General features: G+C 37.5%; 1 long non-coding RNA gene across 4 annotated transcripts; it reads left to right on the forward strand.

The window, feature by feature from the left end:
• The first annotated feature begins 37 nt into the window (after positions 1-37).
• On the forward strand, positions 38-24,939 carry LOC142042364 (uncharacterized). 4 transcript variants are annotated; one of them, XR_012653730.1, is made up of 5 exons: positions 38-79; positions 819-1,954; positions 5,146-5,250; positions 19,420-19,599; positions 24,149-24,939. It is a non-coding gene; the product is annotated as an uncharacterized LOC142042364 (long non-coding RNA). The 4 variants fall into 4 exon arrangements; XR_012653728.1 differs by having other exon boundaries at positions 45-354; XR_012653727.1 differs by having other exon boundaries at positions 45-321.
• Positions 24,940-25,680: the final 741 nt, after the last annotated feature.

The raw sequence follows: 25,680 nt of genomic DNA on the forward strand, positions 1-25,680 counted from the left end.
GGCAGGCGGCGGGGCGGAAGCTCCGCCTCTTCCGGCCGCGGGGGCGGTGGGAGCGGGACGGGACCGGCCCCGCCGCCGGGTGAGGGGGGGGAAGGCGGAGCGGGGGTCGGGAGGGCTTCGGTGGGTGCTCGGCTCCGGCACCCGCATTCGCAGCAGCACCTCCCCCTCCTCCTCCTCCCCCCCCACCCGGGGTGGCCCGGCTGCGGGCGTCTCCTCAGGGAACGTCGCCGGGACAAGGGTACCGCTTCCAGCCGGTCGAGTTCGGAGAGGGCCTGACGGCGGGGGAGGCCGCAGCTCGGGAGGGGGCTGCCAGGCGTTTCGGTACGGGCTCTCCAGAGGCAGCTGGCGCATCTTGTAAGGCGTCGGTCCGCTTAATTTGCTTTTCCAGGCTCCGTCCTCTGATTGCGCCGAGTTTCACGGTGGTGAGCCTTTAGCGACGGGGTGCTGGGCTGTATGAAGGGTGCGCTTGTGAAGGGTTGTTGGGCTGGAGGCCTCCGTGTGTTAGCGTGCAGATTTCTCACCAGCCTTCTTTGCTTTCAGATTTAATAGCCTGTCTCTTAACAGGACCTGTTAGAAACTTAACACAAAAATGCCGTAACGTTACTGACCTGTAGTTCATTTTTAATCTCAACAAGTGATTTGAGTAATCGTTTATGACATCATTTTTCTCCTGGCAAAACCCTCGCTTCTTTCAGACAGTCTTAAAATCTGCAGACATCCCTAGGACCAGAATCTGAATCTAGATTTCATTGTGGCGTAGAGTTTTGATTTGAAATCATGAAGTGGATCTTAACTGTTTTGTTTATTGTCTTCTGTAGGTTTTCCTACCAGTAACTACAGAAAATTAATGAATTTAAATACAAATACCAATGTGTTCTGTCAATGAACGTGCATCACCCCGAGGAAATTGCAACATTCCAGTTGTATGCTGCTGCGCTTGAGGGTACTGAAGCCCAGATTGCTGGACTGGTGGAAATGTTTCTGGTGGAGGTATACAGGTGGAAGCTCTGTCAGTTCACAAGCAGCATCAAAAGTAAGATCAGGACACACCTGGCTCAGGTGCATGAGACGGTTACAGCGTGTCAAATTTCAGGCTGTCCTAAAATGGACCAAGATGAAAATGAGTCATATAGCATGGGAAATGAAGCTAACCAAGAAAAGAAAGAAAACAAAGAAAATATTGCAAAAAAAGTCCGTCTTATTACCTCTGTATCATATGCTTCAAAATATGAGTACTCACTGTTGCGACGTGAGCCCAAGGAGTCAGAGCAATAATCCTCGTGTCTCCCACTCTTGTGACGTTAACAGCTTGTTTGGAGAAGCAGCAGCTCATTGCAACTGGAGAAGTCCTGTTGTATTCCAGACTTCTCTTTCATATTCCAAGAGCAAAGATGAAGAATAAGCCCAGTGTGTGCATCTTGGCCTCCGTTGTATTGCCAGTGTTAGAACTCGGACCTTAGCTTAGATAAAAACCCCTAAAGCTGAACCAAGGTGTAAAAATTACAAAAATCAGAAGAAAGCTAGATGTGACAGTAAGGGGTTAGCTCATCCTGTGAAAGGTGCTTGCGCCTTAAAGCTGAGTTCTGAGAGAATGCAGTGTTTCTGCAACACATGCAACATAGCACTGAAGTTGAAAGATGCTCATAAAATCCATGAAAAGGGTCCTGATGTGGATTGTGGCTTTAAATGCCTTTATTGTTGCATGCCTGAGTGGGACTTAAGATCCCACTAAAATCACACAAGCAGATAAAGGAAACCTACCAGTGCCTCATCTGTGAAAGTGTTTTTATGTCACTAAGTGCCTGGAAAGTGCACAGAAACAGCCATCAAAGGAAACCTCCTCTCTTTCATTGCACAATATATTCATCATCTTTCGAAACTGAGCAGATAAGAAATCTTCATGTAGCTTGCCGTTATCAGGATCCATTTAAATGTCCGCACAGTGATTTTACCAGTAAGTCAAATTTTATTTTTTATTCTCATACAGTTGCCTCAGCTATAAACTTCTCTGTACACATAACTTTACTTGGTCAATGCAAAATTCATTAGAGAGTTTCAGCATAAGCTGTAAATGCTGTCATGAGAAGATACAGTAAAATGCCTTCATACTGGTTTAAACAAAGAAGATATAAGAATTGCAAAAATGCTAAAAGGTGTTGTAAATGTTCCCTTTTTGTTGATGTTCCTTCATTCTGCAAAATCCTGTCTCATTTCATATTGTGGATTCTGAATATTTCTAGGAGTAGTTGACCATCATATTCCAATAACTTCAAAATTACTAGCTTTTTAATGGCGCTCTAACATCACTGTAAAGGTACTTCTATCAAGGTTAATGCTTTTTATCTCTTAAGTTTTGTGACGCTGCTAATAGCTAAATATTATCTCCATTTATAAGTGGAGGACCTTGGCAGAGTAACATAACCTGTGTCTCTTAAATCACAAAAGGACGTAATTCCAGTATTCTAGTGCTGTTCTCCTTTGCATTGACTACAAATGTTGCTTTTGTACCAATTGTACTTTATTTAAGCAAGGAGGGAAAAATGTAAAAATATTTCTGTTACTAACTGCAGGTGTTTTGCCCTCAATAAACCATTTAGTCCTTACCTTCAAGTCTGTAGGTAAAATCTTGAAAGATTTGTGTACAAAGGTAGTCTGGGTGTTTTTCTGTTTAACCACTCAGTGTTGCAGGTGATTGCAATGATTGATTTCAGCAAGGTTTCCATGGCTGCTGCTGCTAATATAGACCAAATTCTTGCTGTCTGGGTTGAATTACTGATTTGGTTCTTGACTGCTTAGTAAGGCCAGTGCAAAACCAGGTAATTTATGTGAAATAAGGTGATGGCTCACAGGGGTGTTCTGGAGTTTGTGGCAGCGGTCAGATAAGAAAACAGGCAATGTTAGGAGCAGTGGGGAATATGGAATAACAGGGCTTCCTGCGATTGTAGCGAGGCTGGGCGTTGCATCTGTGTGGCGGTTTCGGTTTTGAAGGGTTTAGACTAGATTATGTGTTATGCAGTCTAATTTTGAAGTCGTCTTTGTCTTTGGGATAGGTGGGGTGGTTCTGAGTTTTTACTGTTTAAAAGGGCAGGAGGTAGAACTTTCATAGAAGGTTATTGCAGAATTTGTGCAGGAAAAGTAACTAAAAGGGTTATTTTTGGCACTAAAAGCAAAATTAGTATCTTATTTGCTTCCCAAGGACATACAGTGTCTCCACTTAATTGTATGCGACTGTAAGCCAATAACAAGGTTGCAGTCCAGTCTAACTTTTTCTCCAAGAGGTTGGGAAGGAGAGCACATAGAAAGACAGCTCAAATTCACAGTATTTCTTCAAAACAGAGATGACTACAACAGTGAAAAGATTTATGAGTGCTTATAGGAACAATGTTTTCTTAAGTGAAAGAAGAACTGTTTTGTTTTGACAAATTATAAGTTGTCTCTTGAATGAGTAATGGGGGGGGTGGGAGAGAAAAATAAATATATCTCCCTTACAATTGTGGTGAGAAAACAACCTGGTACTAGGTTTTCTGGGATACTTTTTTGGTAATTTCCATCACATCTGGGGGCAATGAATTTTGAAGATTATAACTTACCATTCACTGTTACGTTAACATATGCAGAAAGTTTACTTAATTTTGGCTTCCTGTTGAAAAATTTAGTAGGTTAAATACTTAATGACTTTTCCAGCTCTTGGTAGTATTATAGAATTGTAAATATTTTATATTTGTTTTGAATATTGTTTGCATTTTTTTGTGATAAATGTGAGCAAAGGAAGGCTTTCTAAATATCTGTTTAACACCATGCTGATTTCCGTACATTTTTGAGGTGGAGAAGAAACATTATAGAAATTGAGAAGTCTTCAACTTGATAGTATTTTTCAGATGTTTCATTCCATTAAAGGGAGTTTAACATTACAAAGAACTGTTGTCTGCCAATTTATTATGCTTGTGGAGCTGATACAAGAGGTATGCGAGCCTTCCTGCTTGCTGTGGGGATGGTTTTTGAAATAAGTTTTACGATTCTTAGCACTAAGCTTGTGCTTAACTTAGTGTCAAGTTTTAGCTGTAATTGCTGACGTTATTTGCTACAGTATGCTTGTTATAACTTTTAACCTACGTGAAAGCCAAACAGGTTAGTGGAAAAAAAATGTACAAACTGCTGAAATGCCTCGGTAGAGTATACTGAAGTTTCTTCTTAATTTCTTATTTAGGACAAAGCTATCAATTTGTCATGCTGAGAGATTCTTTTATGTAATTATGCGATATTATTTGTTGTTTACTTGTCTGAATTAAAACAGTTGTTGATATTTGTATGGGCTGTGTAGTGACAGTTTACCATCTGCATCAGGGAAAAAGAGGCAAAAGACCTGAAAGACTAATCACACTGCTTGTCGTCATTTTTGGTCTTTGAATCTTAAGACTTAAAAAATGAGTCCAGAAGTTGCTACAAAGTTGAGTGATTTTACATTGAAATCTTTACAAGAAAGGGTTAGTGGTCTTGATTGCATTTCCCATTAAACAGAAATCCTCTATGCAAAACCTGCAACCTCCAGTCAGTACTTTCTCCAGACCAAATTTAGACTGTCAGCAGATGTGCTTAGAAGAAAATGGACAGTAAAGTGTATTGTATCTCGCCACTAAAAACGATCGTTTGAAGCTTAGGTATATTGATGTTTCCCAAGTATATGATCCTTCAATATTTTTCATATGCTCCATAATTCACATCAGAATAACTCTACTGCAAGTATGTATTTTGCTAACTCATTTGAAATTGTGGTTTGAAATCTTTGAGAACTGATTGTTACCCTGGTATTTCTTTGTTCTGTTTTGACATTGGGTGAGAGGAGTGCATTGACCATCCTTAGAGCTGAGCTAACCTTGCTTTTCCTGCCAGAGGCCCCAAGCTCACATTGTGTCTTTATAATTAATAATTGCTCTTTCTTCTGAAATACCGTGCATCTCAGCTAAATTCAGCCTCATGTTGCTTAAATAAGCACAAAACACTTTAAAACTATGTAGGAGTTAAGTTTGAACTTTTATGTTAATAGTTGTTTAACATGGAGAAATGTCTGTCTGCTATTTTAAATTAATATATTTAATCTGATTTTAACCTATTATAACAAACTGTGGCTTTTGGCTTTTAACACAGCTAAGGAATGGATCAAGGTCTACAAGCATCTGCACAACCATGATTACAATTTCAAGCGGCATCCATGTACTGAATGTGAGAGATGACAGAGACTTTTTTCCAAATGTAGGTGGATTTTTTCGTTATTTTTTTTTATTCCACCCTCCCTCCCTTCAATAGGTCTCTTTCTTTTACTTTTTTTTAAAACTGTTTAGTTTATAAAGTGCAACAAATACTTTGTAAATACTGCAAACATACTGGATTTCTGATGAAATGTTTTACTTCTGCCTGCTTTTAGAGCGGAGGTGAGTTTCCCAATGCTAAGTATTTGCTTAATGCAAGTGTATGTACAAGTAAATTTGTTTTAATTAGAGCAAGAAGGCTTTACAATTCATTAAGCTAGGCTAAAACTGGTTTGAAGGGGGGAAGAGGATTAGGGGTGACTTACAGTTTGCTTGAAGGCACTAAGCAAGGATCTCCATCTTCAAAGGCTATTGGTGGTGGTGGGGTGTAGCAGCTGCATTGAGCTCGCAGCTGAGCAGCTGTTAGGTAGAGGAGAAAAGATGATGACTCCTGGTGCAGAGGATCTGGATGCAGGACATGACGAGATACTTGGGTTTTGGATACTTCTTATGTTGATTTGAGTTTCTAATGGGCTTATTTTGGCAATTGATAATTGCTTGGTTGGGTAACCAGTGGTCTGTTAGTTTAAAAGGAAATTATTCAGTTAGTAGCAGCAGGTTTCTCTTCCTTCATCAATTTTGCTCTGTCTTACTCGGCAAGAGCTTTATTTCCATATGTGATAGGTAGAGATTCTTGCTTCATGCAAGGAAGACTCTGTACTACCTCACAGTTTTGTTGGGTTTTGTTATCAAACATCCCTTCACTTGGAGGACTAGGGGTGTGGGATACTGTACTGCTTAAAACATCAAGGCTGAAGGATGCTTCATGTCCGAAGCTTTTCTGACTTTGGCTTTGTGTCAATAAGACTGGAATAACACCAGAATTGTAATGCTCTGAATGATGGCCAGCCAGATTCAATCTACAGTTTAGATCTTTTTTGACTAAAAGTTTGGTCTCTTTCGGATTCCTTTTTGGACATTTAATGATGTCAAAAATGCATGTTGCAGTTCATACTATTAGCAGTTCCAATTCCTCAGACCTTGACCTACAAAGTCCTAGACTTGTGGCTAGAACAGAGCTATGTGGAGAGGCTTGTCCCTGTGTCTCTGATTTCTGACTGCTGCCTTTGGTTAATCTCCTTAACTGAAGCAGGGTGAATCTGATGGGGAAATTTATAGATTTACTTTAGTTTCATCAAATGAGCAGTACTGATGGCTAACTTCCAACACTTAATTCTTAAAGCAACTTTCAAAGGACTATCCAGCTTTGTCTCATGCAGGATGAACAAAAGGGAGGGGGAGCTGTGCATTCTTACACCATCAAATTTGATTTTGTGATTTATCTTTTAATAGTGGTAGAGACTATACATCTCTAACAGCAGTTCCTCTTCATGCTGATCTATGCTTTCCCCAATATTAAAGGGCGCCTTTCTCTGAAAACAGAAATTAAATGAATTAATGACATATGCCTGCCTCTCACACGTCTTCTGTATTTTAACTGCTTACTTCATATTTAGTGTTATAAAACTGCACTGCGTTTTTTTTTTTTTACTACTGTAGATGCTCTGTTTTGTTACCAATGTTGTTGTTTGTTTAAAAGATACTGTTTTCACTTGCTCTCCTGTCTTGCTTTTTTGTTTGTTTGTTTAAACCATTTTGGCTGAAATTTCTCATGTTGGCCTTTGCTTCCACCTGATAGTTTTCCTTTAAAAACAGATCAACCAAAATGATTCAACCAATTTTCTAGAATGCATATGGGGGAAAAATTTCTGCTGATAATGTTTTCAAGTGGAACCAGTAAGACTGTGGATACCTTTTATTTAAAAAGCCCTAATAGTCCATGGCTTGTAGGAAAGATCTAAGCGGTTTTCAGATGGTGTCTTCTGTTAGAATAGATGAAAGGCACACTCCTGATGCAGAAGTCTGTCGAGATTTCACCGCTTCACAACCTCTGAAAAATGCAGTGAACAGTGAAGATACCTTACTGCAGGAAGCTAATTGTGACAGACCATTTTAGGGAGGCAGGGACAGGAACTAAGAAAACTTGCCAGTTTTCTTTGATACCTGGCTGAAAGGGGTTTTTTTATTCTTTCATAGAGACCATATAAAAAAAGTTGGATACTAAAGACCAGTGGGGCTGTGTCATGGTTTACCTCAGCTGGTGACCAAGCCCCACACAGCTGCTCGCTCGCTCCCCTCTGGTGGGATGGGGAAGACAGTCGGAAGAGTAAAAGTGAGAAAACTCATGGGTTAAGATAAAGAGAGTTTAATAGGTAAAGCAAAAGCCGTGCGCGCAAGCAAAACAAGGAATTCCTTCACTACTTCCCATCAGCAGGCAGGTGTTCAGCCATCTCTAGGAAAGGAGGGCTCCATCGCCCATACGGTTACTTGGGAAGACAAACACTGTAACTCCGAACGTGCCCCCCTTCCTTCTTCTTCCCACAGCTTTTACTGTTGGGCATGATGTCATATGGCCTGGAATATCCCTTGGGTCAATTGGGGTCAGCTGTCCTAGCTGTGTCCCCTCCCAACTGCTTGTACCCCCCTAGTCTGCTCACTGGTGGGGTGGGGTGAGAAGCAGAAAAGGCCTTGACTCTGTGTAAGCACTGCTCAGCAGTAACAAAAACATCTCTGTATTATCAACGCTATTGCCAGCACAAATCCAAAACACAGCCTCATACTAGCTACTATGAAGAAAATTATCTCTATCTCAGCCCAAACTAGCACAGGCTGGAAAACCTGTGAGAAGTTGCTAGAGGTCATGATGAGATGAACTTGAGCAGAATTTGGCATGTTAGGAAAACTGCTACTGGGATAGGGCATAGTGGGCAGAGAATAAAATTGTGAGGAGTCTAGAGAAAGAAAATAACTTGGGCAACAGGGTGGCCTCAAGTGGACAGAAAGGATTTAGAGTCTCAGACATGTGAACCAGCATTAAAATAACAGGGTACGCTGTCGGTTCTATTTGCTATTGCTGTCGTTACTCAAATGGCAGTTAGTTCAAGTATCAGAGGTTTCTGGTGTATCTAGGGGTTTCAGCAATGCTGGTTGGCCCAAATATAATTCCCCATTGTGAAATCTGGAATTTATGTTTTAACTTCTTAGGTATTTTGTTTCAAAAAATAAAGCCTAAAACATGTTAAATGCATTTTAAAAAAAACACAGAAAATTCAAGAAAACTCGCAGTAAAGGTTGCAAAGTGAAACATTCATCATCTGTGTGGGTGGGTATGCTTGCAAAGTCTTCAATTGTCTGACTGGACTGTATACGAATTTCTTTTCCCCCACATGATCCTTCCAAAATTCAGTGTGTAGAATGGGTGGTGCTTCATTAGCCTCGGTTTATTGTTTCATGAGCATAGAGTATATGCACAAAAAGCAACGAAATTAAGGTTACCAAGGCAACTTTAATTTTGGCAATTCCTGATTTTTATTTCTTGACTTAGCAACCTTAATGAGCTGGCATTTTGTTTGGTTTTTTAATATAGTATTTATTTTGTGTTGTGGGAAATATGTTGAGAATCTACCTTAACATACTAAAATAAATTACCAAAAATGCCATCATCTTTAGCAGTATGTCCTGCATGTTCTTAGTTACTAGGCTGTGAGACTGTACAGTACGTTGCTATAGGTCCTGTGACATCTAGATCCTTTAGGGTCACTGGCTTCAGCTCCATCATGACATCCTAACATATACTGTGTTTGTGGTGATGTATTGACCACTGAACCACGCTGGAGAAGCTGGTGTACGCTGAATGGAGGGTCAGGTAAGTGGTTGTTTATTCATAATGCTGTCTTGAATATACTATCTCAAAAAAACATAAGGCACTTAAAATTATTATTTTTTTTTAATCTGTAAATGGTCATAAAATTGGCAATTTATCCTCCCTTCTCCCCCATTCACTAGAGGCTCCATAATCCAGCAGCATTTGTAATCTGGTACTTGTTGTGCCATCACATTAAAAGGAATTGGCAATTTAATAAATAAGGCTTGATGACACTGGGTAGGGAAAAATTTTTATTTTTTTCTTCCTGTAAACAGTAGCGTACTGAAATGTCTTACATTACCAAGTTCTTGCAGGGAGCATTTAATACATACTGCTTAAGTTGATGGATTTTGCAAGTCACCTTCAGAGTTGGTGCAATTGTTTTGAGATTGATTCATTTCTATAACAATTAACATCAGTTTTTATGTCTTGTTTGTTGTTTTTGGGGAGACGGAGGGTGAAAAGAGAATTTTTGGTACTTTGTTGCTAAAATAATTAATTCATACAAAAGCAGTAATATGCAAACTATATCAGGGCTGCAAAGATTGAGTCCAATAAAGTGATTCTGTGCCAAATGTTATTTTCTATGGATGAAAGTATTCCACTTACTCTGAAACAAATACCGGCTATCTTCTCAGTCATCTAATGGGCTTATTTAATTTTTTCCTAGTCTTATAAAATATGCTATGTATTTAAAAGTGCATGCAGCACTGTTTTTTTAAGCTTATATTTTAGGTTGGAAATGGCTGTCATTTCACTGGTCTTGATACTGGTCTTAATGTAATTAGAATTTTACGCTATTTTAACAACAGTGTATGAAAGGAAACTTAATATTTGGATATTCCTAACATAATTAAAATAAATCAATTCCTTGCAATGTAACAGCTATATTACGTAAATATGTTGCTTGTTCTTTATCTACATGCATAGTGATTGTTGGAAGTTTAGCTGAGCAAACTTAGAAAAGACAACTATTTAAAATGTGCATTGTTAGATAAAGCTTTTGTATAATAAATACATAGTAATCTGGTAAACCCAGTGGATTCAGGTCAAATGAGATAACTGGAAATCGTGTTTCTCCTTCCTGCTTTGTTGCTTTTAAAAAACAGGCTTATTTATTGTGGTGGCAAGCATGTCAAACACAGTAGTGACTTTCCAAATACTATAATTTTTATCATTATAGTTTGTGCCTATCTGATTTTGTTTTTCTCTTTCTTTGTGCTGAGCAGCACTGTGGCAATTTTATAATGAAAGTGTGCATCCAGGAATGATAATCTGTACTTCTAGCGTGTGTGTGAATGGCAGTTAAACACTGCTGTAAGTCATCTGCTTATTCATTGTATTTACAATATGCGCAAAAGTAAAATAGAGCAGTTCTTTCCTCAACATTACTTATATTTAACAACTTGGATCTAATTCTGCCCTACAGTTTAAAAATAACCCAGACAACACAAACCAACCAAACAAAACCAACCAAAAACCCCAACCCAAACAAATGGCTTGTCTAGCTTTTTTGAGAAACTTTTTTTTCCCTTTGTGCTTGTATGTTTCACAAACATAACACAGAATGATCAGCAAGGGGTTTTTTTTCTCTGTTAGTGGACCAAATTATGAGGGTTACACTATTTCAGAAGTCCCTCTGCAAGTTTTTCTTCTACCTGAAAATATCTTACCTCAAATTCTTAAGCCTTTCAGTCACTGATGGTAATGTAAAATATTGGTTGATACTGTGTTTTGGGTTTCTTTTTGAATTAACTTATTTCATAATTGGCAATGCAGAGAAGAGTTGAAAGAGCATATGGAAAATCACAAAACTTCTACAGCCCTTCTGTCTTAATTTTTGGAATCAAGTATTCAAAACCAGTCATCAGATGAATGGACATCACAAACAAATCCATTAGGAAAAAACAAAACAAAATGAAAGAGAGCAAGGGAAGAAAGAAGGCTGAAGCTAATCCTGTGTGCTCTAACACAAAAGCAATGAGAAAGAAGGAAGTAGTAGGTATGACCTGTATTATAGCAAAACTTGCCATTTTGTTTGTTATGCTCCAAGTACTTCTGTAGATCTTGATTGCAGAACAATTGATAATGTGGCACATTTATTTATTTACTAATTTATTTTTACAAGAGAGTTGCCCACAGATAACCTGAACAAATATAAGGTACCCTGTTCAAATAGCTGTCTTCTACTTGGCTTGTGATAGTACCAGTCTTTTGAATGAAGTAAGCAGGTGCTGATCAAAAGGTACTTCTAAAGGTTTTCTCTTATATTTTGTTACAAACAATAGCAAAGGAGAGCCACTGAGATATGCTCTATGAGGAGCCAAGAGATGTGCTGTGAGACTTCTTGGAATTCTGTGTGTAAACTAGATGAAGAAACTGTGACAATGTACAACTTCCTTTGCAGTCATGGCTATGTTTCTAAGAGGCCTATTTATTGAAGCACCAATTTTATCAGTTAATGCAAAATTCTACTTACCTGCAGTTGTAAGAGTTAACACTAAGACTTTGTCTGATATCAAGTGCATCATCTCTTCCAAAGAGAACTTGAGAAGGCATTTGAGGCTTTCCTGTTACTCAGAAAATATCTTTTTTTCTTTGATAAAGAAGATGGTAATCTCTAGTAGCCACCTGTCCGTGAGTTGACATCACACAATATTCTAATGATAGTTTTTCTAGTATTTAGGTGGAGAAGTTAGTGTACATTCTGTTTCTCTAGGTTTCTTCTAAGTATGTGAGTTTTGTTTTGGGGATGTTCTTTGTTGTTGTTGTTTATGGCCATACATATGTCTGTTACATTATTAGAAAACATTTTCACAATAGACACCTTCAGTTTAACTAGAGAAATCATTTTCTGACCCTTGAAGTTATGTATTATAATTAATTCATATTGTCAAAGTTTTTCCCCCAATTAGCTTCTTTACCCCACTGTTTTCTGGGACTGAAGTAATCATCTATACCAAATCTGGATTTTCTAGTTTGGTGTTGTTATTGCACATCTGGAAAGAAAGAAATAAATACATGTTTCAGTAGCTTGCTGAAATTGGTGTAATAAAACGAAAGAAAAAAAGGAATTTGGGTTTGGATAGTCAAAGGCTTGATTAATTGTAGTGAACTAGCAGCTTTGCTAGTAGGTAGGGAGTAGACCAACGTGCTGATGATGTACCTTTCACATAGGTGTGTCTTTTTTTTTTTTTTTTTTTTTTTTAAGTAGTCAGTTCACAAGCCTTGCCATAGTCAATGCACAGTTCAGTCATTACAGATTCACAAAGCAGGTAGGCAAATTGCTTCCATGTTCACAGTGAGGTATTTTGAAATAACTTGTCAGTTTTAGAGAAGTTGGAAAAGTATAAGGTTAAGCGCTTTACATCATTATATCATTACAGCAGTTGTTTTTGAACCAGTGGGGTATGGCAATCCAAATTTAGTTTGAGGTTTCATATGAAATGTGTCATTATCTGATGAACGCATTACCTGTCTGTTTCGGAAGTGAAAAGAGCACTTACAGACTAGGTCTCTGGAGCTCTCCCTGGAATGATGCTTGTAATTACTGCAAAGATTAAGAACTTACTTGAACTTTTCATACCTAGTTCTGACTTGAGTTTTGCTGTGCTATCTGTACAGCAAAGCAAACTTCATGTTAAGACTGTTTCTTTCTTACAGCCTCTTTGAAGGGCGAACTAATGAAACTAGCAATTGGCCGTAATACCAGCATGTGGCTGTGTCTTGTTTCTTTCCACTAAAGGCCCTCAGCCCATGGCAGAACAGAATCTGTTGGGAATGGCAGCCGGTTCAGTGTTGTGTCCTGCAACTTGTGTTGAATAGCTGGTGGCAGAATGGCATAAAGATAATGCTGCTATGCTGACTGCGACTCTGAGTGCGCAGTCTGTGCTGCTACGCACAACTCCGGAATGCCAAAGAAAGTGGCCTCATTTTCTCTTCTTCCCAGAATTGCCTCTCGTTATGCCTAGATTAACAGATTCATTTGGGAGATATAGAGTCTATTGATACTTTAAAATTAAAGCTTAAAAAAAAAAGCCTTTAAACTGAAGAAGATCTGCTCACACGGTTGAGTTACTGGAGAGATGTAGGTAATGGTACACAGGGAACAGCGGTTCTTACGGTGCTTTTTTTGTCTGGTTGCTTTTTTCCCCAGGAGGGGGCAGCAAATGAACAACATCACACTGGCTTTTACTTCTCAAATGCTTTTTCAGTGTTCCTCTTTGCCTGTAAACCTCAGTGCAGACTACATACTGATGTTAAAATTGTGATTTCTACCTAATTTGTTTGCTACAATAATAGGTGGAATGTGTGAATTAGAAGTCTTCATTCTTTTCAGTATTAGGCAGTAGAATTTATTTAGTAAAATCTATTTCAAGTTTATAAAGAAGGCAGTTCTATGTGAAGGTTGAAGATTTTTATGACTGTGGCATTAGGTGTGTGTATATTTTATAGGTTAAAATAACTGAACCCCACGACATTATGAGTTAATGTCACCTAAGTCTTGCTTACATCTTTCAAATATTTATTTTCTATATTTAAAGTTAAATTAATGTAATGTTACAATTCAAAATAATGTTGTCATGGCCATTTTTCTCCCATCAGAAGATAAAACTGAGAATACACTAAATGTAGCAATGCTTTTAATTCATGTACTAATTAATGCATTCTTGTACAAGGATGGCTTGTGTATTCTGATGACAGTGCATGCGAGTTAAAGGCCTCAATTCACAGGCATTTCACTAGTGATACTAAACAATATAACCAAATTTTATTGTCTCATTTCAGCAACGAAGTAGTTTTATCATCTAAAACTTTATGGAGTATTGTTTTTTTTTAATGACTATGTGGGAAAATGCTGATTAATACCTATCACTGAATTTCTTGAAAGTGTGTGGCTGTAATTCTGTTCTTCCGTTACAGATCAGGTAGTTAGCAAGAAGCCACAGAGAGAGGGCAGTCTAACCTTTTTGGTTACTGAGTTTTATCCAATAGTTCATATAAAGAAGGGAAAATCATAGTGGCAGCTGTGAGGATCAGCTGCCTATAATCAGTGTTCAAAAGCTAACTGGGAAGAATGATTCCTAATAAGACTGATTTATTGATGGTCTTGCCTGGCTATTTCATTAAAATCATAAGTGTTACAATGCATGTGGGACCTTTATGGAGCCTAAAACTTAATCAAGAGTACTCAAGACCCTTTGGTCTTAATGGGTTGGAATTTCCCACTGTCTCAAATATACCTTATTTACATCTGAAGGATGAAAGGGTAAATCATCCATATTACAATTCCAGGTTCCTTTGGACTTTCGCTCCTTAACCTTAGAAGATGAACCAACCCTCCTAGTAACAGTGTCTTCTCCGTAAAGGAAAAGGAACACATCAGTATTTGTGGGGAGTTTGTACTACAAGCGCTGCCTGCAACATTACCAGAATGCTGAAATCTGCATTTAAAGCTATTAAATATGCTGGAAAAAGGCAGCTATGCTTACCCTTTTTTTAAGAAGTAATTCAAATAGCTAGAAAATCCAAATAGCTCTACTTTTCTACAAAGCATTTAATTCCCTAACAAAGGAGGGTTCTGTTACATCATTATGAAAGACATCCTTTAAATGCATAAAAAGTACAGTTTTAATTCTGATTTCAGTGAGTAGAAATGATAACAATTAACATTTTCCTAATCTGTGAATCGACATGTTGTACTTTTTGAACTACTATACTTGCATTGGATTCACAAAGATATTACAGAAATTAGCCTCTGCATTTTTGGTCTCTGCTTCATAGCTCTAAAAAAGTTCTGTCTGTCCTGCAGGAGTTTAGAATCTAGATCTTTGACAATTTTTATTTTTTTTTTTGGTGATGTTTTTTCCTCTTGAGAGATCACAGATTTTTAGGGAAGAGAGGAAAAATTTCAAAAAATTTTCAAAGAGTTATTCAGAATGGCACAGCTTGCCTTTCAGAGTTGGCTTTCATCTTGAAGCCCACTGTTTAAATCCCAAATTTTTCCATATAGGCCCTTGATTCTACCAAGATCACTGTTTTAGGTTTCACACCTTCTATGCATCAAACACTTCAACAACTCTCCTGAGTACTTAAGTTCCATCATGCAAGTTAAGGGCAATGTAAGCTTTATTTATCTGGTGCAAGAAAGTGTTAATCCACACAAATAACTGAGGATTAAATCTTTTGCATCTTTCTTGTTTTGAATACTGTTGCATAAAATAACAGCTATATGAGTCACTCTTAATTTAGAATTAGCAGGAATACTTTTACCAGTAGAAGTATTGAGTATAATATAAACTAATTTCATTGTTTTCTGAAATACTGTGTTTTTAAAATAGCAGGACTTTAATTACCTTCACGAATGTGTCATGAAAATATCTGTGTTTTCATTATAGAGTGTTTAAAGAATGAGTAATCCTGTTTATTACATCCAATATGTGAACGTAGTGCATGTATTTGGAAATAGTATTTACTTAGTAATTAATTATTTACAGGTATGAGTCAAAAGGACGTTGTTTCCTTTTGCTGAGTGCTCATCAATAATCTGGATACAGATGTAAGCACTTTTTAAACCTGCTATAGTTTACTTCCACAGGACAAGGATTTAAAAGTTCTTCTATGCTTATATTTATCCCTTTGAAATTATTGTGTGTTAAAAATGTCTAAAAGGTAGACCTGTGTTTGAATTTGTGAACAGCCAGTTCTTCCTCTGTTGTTTCTGAGTTTTGAGGAACTTTTAAGTGCTTGAGACGTAGAGTTAAATGGTTTGAGGTATTCTAAGCATGGTGTGGGGAAGAATCTGGAAAATCAGGGAATTTGGAACAGCAGATCTGTGATCTGTGTAGGCCTTTTCAGATGTTTTACAGTTTTATTGCCTAGGAATCCTCTCTTTGTATATAAGCGCACATATAATTTTCATATGTATTATTTTTCCTTTTAAATAAATTCTACTTGCAGGCCTGAAAGAGTAGCAGGTCATGCAGTGGAGAAGGTAGAATGTCTTTTTCACCCAGACAAAAAAATTCTAGAAAACTTAGGTGGACCATTCAAACATCAAAATACAACGATCCAATGTGATCATGTTGCGTTATGCAGTATTGCCTGCTAGTAAATTGTTTCAACTCAGCAAAGTATGGATAATATAAATAAATAATTGAAACATAATGAAATAATAACTGCAGTATTTGATTGTAGGCAGGTCTGATAGGAATCTTTATGCTCTCATCTTTCCCATAGTGATATCAATCTTTCCTAACTAATAGGCTCAAAATACTCGTGATAAAAGGCATTAAAAGCCTAAATTAACACAGTAACTGAGAAATGTCATCCCTTCAGACCACTTATACAGGAAAAATAGATGCTTGTTTTCCAGCTGTGACAAGGTTAATTTCCTTTCTGACAGGAAGTGTTCCTATACTTAGCTCTGCAGAAACACATGGGAATGCATGCTGGCATCAAAGCCTTTCACTGCCAGTACGAAACAAGGCTCGAGGCCTCTCTGATAGAGCAGATGCAAATGTATACATGGATTACATGTATGTCTTCTTCATGTTACCACTTAGCTAAACTGCTTAGGGAGAAAAAAAAAAAAAGTACTGTACAGTTAAATATTGAATGCTGTGTAGGAGTGCTGCTTTTGTGACATGAAAAGGATTTCTACAGAAAAGGGGTGTGTTTTACCTATTGGTAGTTCTCCCTCTTACGTTGAATATGCAAAAACCAAACACTGTGGTCCTGATTTAACAAAACAGGCAAATTTTTAACTGAAATGTTTTTTTTTGGCATTTAAGGATATTGATCATTAAGGCTATAGTTGATCCTGGTTTAAGATCCATATTCAGGAGACATCTGTGTAAAGGTATAGATACTGCAAAGACAAGGACAGCTTATATCCCTGACTTGTTAACTGAAAAGGATATCTTTGCTAGTTCAGAGGGATGTAGACTTCAACCAGTTCATAATTTTTTGTTCTGTACTGGTGCTCCATTGCCAGGAAAGAGTGGGAGTGTCTTCTCAAAACTTTTTAAATCAACTTGCACATATTGGCCTATTTCAAGATTTTTAATATAATAGATTGTTTGTCCACTTTGGCTACATTCCCTTTCATTTTCTGGAAAGCTTCCTGCTTCAGTTTTCTGTTTCAAAGTTTAATGTTGAACCTCTATCAAAGGCCCAGCCTCTCTGTGACTGATGCTCTGGGGTCCTTTCTGTCTCAGTCAAGTGATTTGTTTACATAGAATTTGTGTTGCCATGGTTATATTAAGTCCATCATTCTGCCAAAAAGGCACTTGCATTAGAAATTCTGAGTTTACACAGAAGAACGTACTTTATAGCACTGTCTGCTTGGAACTGTTGGATCTGCTCCATCTTGTTGATATTTAAAAAGTGAAGCCTTTCTCCTTTTTTCTGAACTGAGCATTTTACAGGATTAGAAAATAAGTTTAACTGAATGAATAGGATGGGAACGTGCTATGTTGCATTAATGGCCTTCTGAAACATGATACTTGATGTGTGCAGTGAGTGGGTGGACAGGACAGTGGGGACCCAATTAGATGCTTGTGATAATATTTAAATAAATCAGCTTGCCGAGAACTCGTCCTATAGGACCCGGCAGCATAGTGAATAGCGAATATCCGCCTTTGTCCACACTGGCAAAATTAACTTTTCAGTGAGTTGAAGAAATTAAATACTCTTGCAGTGGCTGAGCAGGAGTGCGGTGCTCCGGCAGTTGAGCGGCGTGGGTGGTGTTCCATCCCGCAGCCTTGGAGCCATAGCATCACACGAGGCAGCAGAGGAGAGTAGGCAGATGTCTGGCAGGAAACAGAAGTGTGAAGGGGGCCGATAGACGTCTCATGCTATTGGGACAGATGGCTCTCAATCTCTGTGGTAGGAAGTATACCATGTCTTCAAAGGCAGACGTTTTCTCTATTAAACATTCTTAGCTAATGTAGAAGGCAACCGACAGTGTTTCAGAAGGTACAGGAAAAGAAGAGTGATACCCAAAGAAGGGCTAAGCAACTTCTAGGAGGCTGGCTAGGCAGTGTGGCCAGGCACTATTAATGATGTTCAGGTGCATAAGTACACAGGAGACCGGAAACATGCGAAATAAATTAAACTTTTGCAAAAAATTAACAAAATAAGTCACTATCTAGATGAAAGATTGCAAATCCAGAACTGTCTCCTATTCCATGTTCTGCAACTGACCTGCTATGTAACCTACAGCAAACATACTTAATGAGTTTTAAGAAGCTGCTTATTACCTATGAAAATGTAATTTATTATCTAGATGTCAAGCCATTGACAACTGCTCCTGAAAATGTCATCAGCCTCTTCCTGTTTACTTCACCATTGACAACTGGGGGTAAACATAAAAAAATGCTTTGATTTCCACATCATGCTGACTATGCAGTGATCTCTCAATGTGATATCCCCTGCATTAATTCTTAAAAGATAACGCTAATAAAACTGGAGCTGGAGAGTTACTTGTAATAACATTGGTGTGAAATGCTGTCTTGAGGACAATTATTACTATACCAGGGTTGGTGTTCTTAGGACTTAGATTCTTAAAATATGCTCACTTTTCATTATTTTTTAACTCAAATGTATTTGTTTGGTTTGTGTTTTCATTTTTGGCTGCAAAAGTGAAAATAGGTTTGCCTATTTGAGGGTTGGACCAAATGACCTCCAGAGATTCCATTCAAACTCAATCATTCTGTGATTCTGCTTAATTTTTTTTTAGTCCATGGCTTCTTTCTGGTTAGGTTTGTTTCAGATTCTCCACTGTAAGGCTAATATTTCAGAATTTTAGTACATCAGAAAAATATGAAGATAAATATTGTAAATTAGAAATTGTCAGTGGGAATGTAGATGAAAGGGGAGGCTAGTCCTTTAGGAATGTACCTCTCAATGTTTTTGTTATTGAAAGTTATTGTTTTCCTTTGTATTTGTGAGGTAAATGTCCTTGCTGTCTTTACAGAAAATTCTTTGCGTGTTTTCTTCATTAAGTTAAAATGACTTTGCCTTATTGTAATTTCCTTTTGCTTCTTGAAAATTTCCAATTCTTCTACATTTCCCCTTTCTGAGGGATTTTGTGTGCTTGCTTGTTTTTAATTGGTGACATAGAGTATGCTGAAAGTTGGCCCTCTGAACTTTTGATTCAGAAAAAAAAGATCAAAACTAAATTTCGAAGTGGTTCTGGCCAGTTTTTCTTGATTAGACCTACGGTGGAAGCCAAATTTAGATGCAGTAGGTCTCCTGGTAAAACAGACTGTAACCTTTAACTGCTTAGACCATTTTCTAAGATCATGCTTCATTAGAAACAAGATCATGTGAAAGATGAGCTGTGGCTTTGAGGATGTGCTGTAAATGCTAATCCACTGATTTTCTTTTGAATATCCCACACAGACTTTGTGTTCCCGTAGAAGATACTACATCCTTCATACTTGCTTTCCATTTCTTGGTAGGCAAGAAACCTTTCAAATGTGAGATCTGCTCTTATGCCTCCATTGATGCAAACTCTCTGCAGTGGCATTTCAGACACCCAGTTGTGAGAGGTGCTACAAATGTTGACTGTTCATATGGTTGGTAAGTGTAAATAATCCCTCTGTCAGACAAATTATGTAAATCTGTTGGCTTTAAAAAAATCCAAAGAACCACAAAAACCCCAAAACCAGAAACCGCCCCCCCCCCCCCCCCCCCCCCCCTTTAAGGTATGAACTCCTACCCATTAATAAAAGCCAAGTCAAACATTTAAATATAATCCTGTTTGGAGCTTGGCTCTGTGAAGGCTTTTTTTTGTTTAAAGGGATCATTTTCTATCCCTTCTTTACAGCTCTTTCTGTGTATAACTACTGCATAGATTGTGCTGGAAGATGTATGGAATGCTAATGTGATAAATACAAAAATATCTGGTAGAGGAAGGTGATAGTATCTGTGTCTGAAGGGGTACTGGACAAATGGCAGTGATTTGTATAACACCAAAAATGTGTTCATTCGCTATCTGTATGTCTTAATTTGCTGTATTAGGTGTTCCATGCTGCTTTCTCACACTGATTTTGTCTGCAGCTTTGCTTGTAGTGTTTTGATTCTACCCTCCCACCCCTGCTGCTTGAGGAAATGATGACATTTCTGACAGTGCTAACACATTTCATTTTGCAGTGTTGGCAGAGTGTGTCATGTGACAAGTGGGAGCATTAGCTAGTCTTAGTAAAGCTGTGTTGAAAGTATGTACTTAGCCTTACAGGCTGTTTAAATGTTAAATTCTTGTGTGTTTAAAATCTGTACACTAAATGATGTACTGTTTGCTTTGTTTTTCTTTTAAACTTGAAACGTTTAAACTAAGATAAGCTAATGGCCACAAGTCACTTGTTGAGGTAAGTAGTGGTTGGTAGAGAGGCAGCTTGATTAGTTTTGTTTGTTAGTTATGTGGCGGAAAGCTTAATTTACTGTTACTTTATCTGTCATAATAAAGGGAATTCTGATTACAAAACTAGTGCTCCTTTTGGAGAGTCTTTTGATGCCAGAACTAAAATCTGGAAATATATCTATCAAAAGTGGTAAGATACCTCAAGCTTAAACTAAATTCCTTCTTCACAAAGAGCTTTTCAGTATCTGGTAATGGAATAACAGGGAAAAAGGCTTTTTCTGCATTTTTACACAGCTGCCACAAAAATTAGGAAGTGTAAACATTATCCAAATGTTGTAAGAAAAAATGAAGGAAATTTGTATAATGGAATGTTCACTTACAGGCCTTGTTACAAAAACAGATGTTTATTTGCAGATACGTTCTAGGAAGTATCGTGTATGTCCAATACAGGAGAAAATAGTGGTTGGAAAATTTGAGGGGAGTGGTAGTGGTGAACTCTACAGACCATAGAGTGGAACACTGGTAACCTATTTCTCTTTACGCCTTACTGTAGTAAGCACAAGAAATCCAGTTTCCTATACTGTCAGATAAACTTTAATTATAGGATACAGCTAAGCATGACAGGGGACTGTCATTAAGTCCTCTACTACTAAAAATCTATTTTTTTAATAAACCATTCTGTAATACCTGTCATACTATTTTGTCTCTTTTTGCGGTATTACTTTACAAGAAAACTTATTTGTAATAAGTTACCCCTACTTACAGGGATCAAAGATTTTGTTGCTCCCAAATCAACAACGTGCCTCTTTCCACCAGCCTACTTTGCCCTGTTAGGTGCATGTAAGCATGTGTTGGTATTATGATGGCTAAACTTTTGCTGTGGAACTAGTTCCATTGAAGTTAATAGAATTGCTCTTTAATAAGTTAAAAACTTTTATTTAATAATGAGAGTCTATGACATCAGGAAGTGAATGTTTTAACTGATATCTGCAAGAGTAAACAATAACACCATCTGAAAGTACTCTTTTCTTGTATGTAAAATCTGTACTTACAAAATATTTAGTTCTTGTCTACATAGTGGTAACTGCAAATGCCTGCCTAGTGTTCCAGACCTAAATAGTTTGGATGTTTGAAATTGCCACTTGTGAAACAAGTGCCTGAATTGGGTAAATACAGTTAAAGGTTTGGGGTTTTTCTTCTTAAGTAGTCTATTTCAGGTCTGTAATAGTCTTAAGATTTTTAAGTGCAATAGAATATAACACCCTCTATTTCTGTAATTATATAAAAAATACAACAAAATGTAGGAATACAAAAGAAGAAAAAAAGGACACACCCCCCCCCCCTCAAGCAAACCCAACCCTTTTCCAGTCCCCAAGCATATACTTTACACCCACATAGAACGAGTGAGTGGGCTGTATTCAAAAGTGATATGTAAAAGGGTAGAAATCACACGTGAGCACACAGATTGAGTGGAAGCAAGACTAAGGGTTGCATAACTGCAGTGATGAAATACAGAGAAAAGTGTCACCTCTAAACTTTTCCACTATTCTGATTTAGTTTGTGAATTAATATACATTGTTTACTGATGTTCACTTAGAAAAGAGTTTCTTTATTCAAGCTCTCACCCGTTGAGATTATTTGTGCTTTGAGTTTACCAGAGACATTGAATGAAAAACAGTAGTAAAATCTGCAGTGGCAACTGCTCATCAAAATTCAGGATTACAGTGGAATTTAATTTTAAAGTGCATCTCTGTGTGTATTGATATACATACACACATAAATATATAGATACATAATGTACTCAAGACTTAAAATGTATATGTACTGGGCTGTTTACAACACTCAGAGTGCCTTTACTTTAAGGCTTTTGTCATATTAAGAGCTCAGAGCTATATAGAAAGAGATGTAAATTTGCTTGAGATACCTGCCTTGCTTAGTGACTGTGGAGAGTGAGATGACTGCTTCTGAAGGCACAGAATCTGACAGGTTCACATTTTCGGTAGTTTTGCTGTCAAAGACTGCAAGAGGATTTCCTGAAAGTTGTGTGTTCCTGATGATGATACAGGTAGGGATTTAAAGAGTTCTGTGCTGCTTTGATAAGAATGTATGGGAAAATATTTCATTTTTTATGCAAGTCTTAGCTTGAAATCCCAAGTTTTTCTATGCCTGTGTAGTAAAATACTTTCTCACATGCCACATCAACCAATTACATTTTTTTTGTTAGGTGTGAGGGAAAAGGAGGGTTAAGGTATACTTATCTGATTAAACATACTTTAATAAAGTCCTGTCTTTTGCTTGCATTCATATAAATAACACCACCGCCTAAGTACCCCAACCCTGAATATAGAAACCCTGTAAATATTTGCAGCACCAATCAAGAGGTTTTTAAACTGGTATGGTGTATACATTACTGAGTCTAAGAATTAATTTTAGCCAACTTAGTCGGTTGTTTAATCTGATGTCTCCGTAGACCCCTTCTGTACTCAATGGAGAATGATGGGCATGCCTACAAGACATCTTAATTTCATATGAGACATTACTTAAATGTGTGGGTTAATTCGCCCCCATTAGGGTTACTTGCTGCCTGCCTACAGCTAACTTTACAGAGGAAATCTAGGAGATAATATGCTTATTGGCTAACATTATGTGGGATGAATCCTACTGTAGATGATTGTTTTAATTTTCCTAGTTCATAGGGCTGCAAATAGTTGTTGCCAAAATAAACCAATCCTCAATATCTGTTTAAGGGAAACCTTAAATTCAGAGAAGCTTACATTACAAATTGATAAGTTCTGGAATCTGATTGACATTAGGTAACAAGTGCTGATAACCCACAAGTCTCAGTCTGGATTCTCTTACAGCCTATACACAGTTGTATTCTAGGTTGGCCTTATTCAGGGGAAGCACCAAGACCCAAAGGTTTAGATCCCAGATTTGGTATTCCCTGAATCTGGAAGAACTGAGGTTTGCTTAGGACCAGATGATAATTCCACTGTCTCAGAGCAGGATTTAAACCCATAGTAAGCACGTAGCATACCTCACATTTTAATATAGAATGAATCCTTGACAGTATTTGTGTTATGGTTAAGTTTTTTTTATTTTGAGGTATATCCCTTTGTCATAATGCAAAATAGGTAGAATGAAACGACAAATGCAAGATCAAAACTTTTCACTATATTCAGACTGATTTGCAGCTTTCACTCTGTTGAGCTGGAATTATATGCAGATTCACATGCACATGCAAATGTATGCATCTGTGGTGTGTGTGGCTGCATGCTGGTGCAGTTGTATCCTGAGGATGTAAATGCATAAAAAGTAAATTGGTACACGAGCTTGGAGGAGTTTAGATTCTTAATGCCTGTACAGAGGTTTTATTTTCAAAGAACAGGTATCCACAGGTGCACAATTGACACTAAAATAGAAATATTGCTGAAAACATGGTGCAAACTCCACAAACTTATGCCAGTGGTAGGGAAAAAAAATAGCGAAAGGCGTTGTCTGTCTTGTGTAAAATGAGACATTTTAGGTCTAGAAATCCTCACATAGGAATACAGCTAGCTGTAAGTGAAATCACTGGGCTACGAATCAGGAGAGCTGCATTCTGGTCTAGCTCTGCCACTAGAAAGAGCCATGAGATCTTGCTATGGATGACTTAGCCCCTGACTACTTTGGATTTGTGAACACTCCAGCTAAAGACTGCCTGTGTTTGTGCAGGGCTCACTGCTATTGATGGTACTAATGACTGATACATTTTTAATTTTTTTACAGCATTCAGAAGAAGAGCTTGGACCTTCACATACGCTGACATCACACTGGAGAGGCATTTGACTGTAGTTTTTGCTGCTATTCTACCCCTGACAAGCAACTTCTTTGAAAACACATAAGAAATAACACCTGGGTTCAGGAGCCTCATTAGCCAGATCCCAGCCCGCCTTTACCCTCAAATCAATTCCTGTGGAACATTAGGTTCTTCATGTTTAAACTTCCACCAGAGCATCACAACAAATAAAGAAGCTGTTGGCATTGTCAGACTTTTGTGCTGAAAGCCAGAGGTTATCTGGAAGAAGAAGAGAAACAGTCCTTAGGTGGCAATTAGAAGCACTTAGGATGGTCTTCTCAAAAAGCTTTGTGTACATTATTGTACAGGTGGTAACTCCAATCTGCTGAGAGGAACATGGAGATTGGTGCTGCACAAAGGGTGGACATGTTGACTTTTGTTCTGGTTACCTCTTGCTGATACATTCCACTTACTTACAAATGAAGAGTTTGGCATTTCAAGGCAGAGTCTGTTGAAATGTACCAAAGCTGACAGTGAACCCTACAGGTGGTTTCTGTACTACATATCTCATTTTTAGTACAGGTCTCTATATAAAACAGTGGATGATTCAAGAAAATCTACTGATGCTGTAGTACTCATAATATGGTAAATATATTTCATTAAATTTCTTCATGGTTATTTTTATAACAAAATGTGTCTATTATTGTAAGCTAATCTAGTGTTGAAGTAAAAATATAAACTATTGAAATATGACATCAAATAAACTTGACTTGAAAATTCAGTGATTAAATACATCTGTACCTTATTTAGCCAAATAGAAATCACTCACTTTAAAAAAAGATTAAATTAGAAGAATGGAATACTTTCTAATTTTAGCCTGCTAGAGGACTGGTTTTACCCTAAGGCTCCACATTTTTTCTTTGACTATGGTGGTTTTGTGGAGTCTGTTATTAGCTATGAATGTTACTCAAGAAATGTAACTCTTGCTAAAAATAAAAAACCTAACATCACAACTTCCTACCAGACAGAAGCAAACAGTGACTGAAGTGTGTCTACACTGTTCTCTTAAACACAATTGTAAAGAATATACTACTTTAACACAATAGAAGTTTCCCTTCAGGTGAGTTTTAGATTTCTTGATTTACAGGAATGTGTTAGTAAAAGAGTTATGTGGAGAATAGCTACTGGCAAATTGTAGGTAGAATCCTTATTAAAGAGAAACTTTTTTCAGAGAAGAAAGAAACTTTTGAGCATCACAGAACTCATCTTCCTGTTGTACATTTGGAACAGAAAAGGTTGGAAATGTATACCAAGCATAAACACTTGGTTCCTTTTCATCTGGGAGTGTAATGCTTGGACAATTGCAACTAAGCACATACATAATTACTAATGGGAAATATTTTCTTTCCTTAATACAGTTTACATTGCAGCATTTCAACTTGTTTGTACAGTAGTCTGATGGTTCTTTAACTTGAAATTGCTTGACTGGTAAGTACTTATTTATGACAACAGCAGTACTTTA

The sequence above is a fragment of the Buteo buteo genome, chromosome 20, assembly GCF_964188355.1.
Source record: "Buteo buteo chromosome 20, bButBut1.hap1.1, whole genome shotgun sequence".
NCBI classification, from domain to species: Eukaryota; Metazoa; Chordata; class Aves; order Accipitriformes; family Accipitridae; genus Buteo; species Buteo buteo.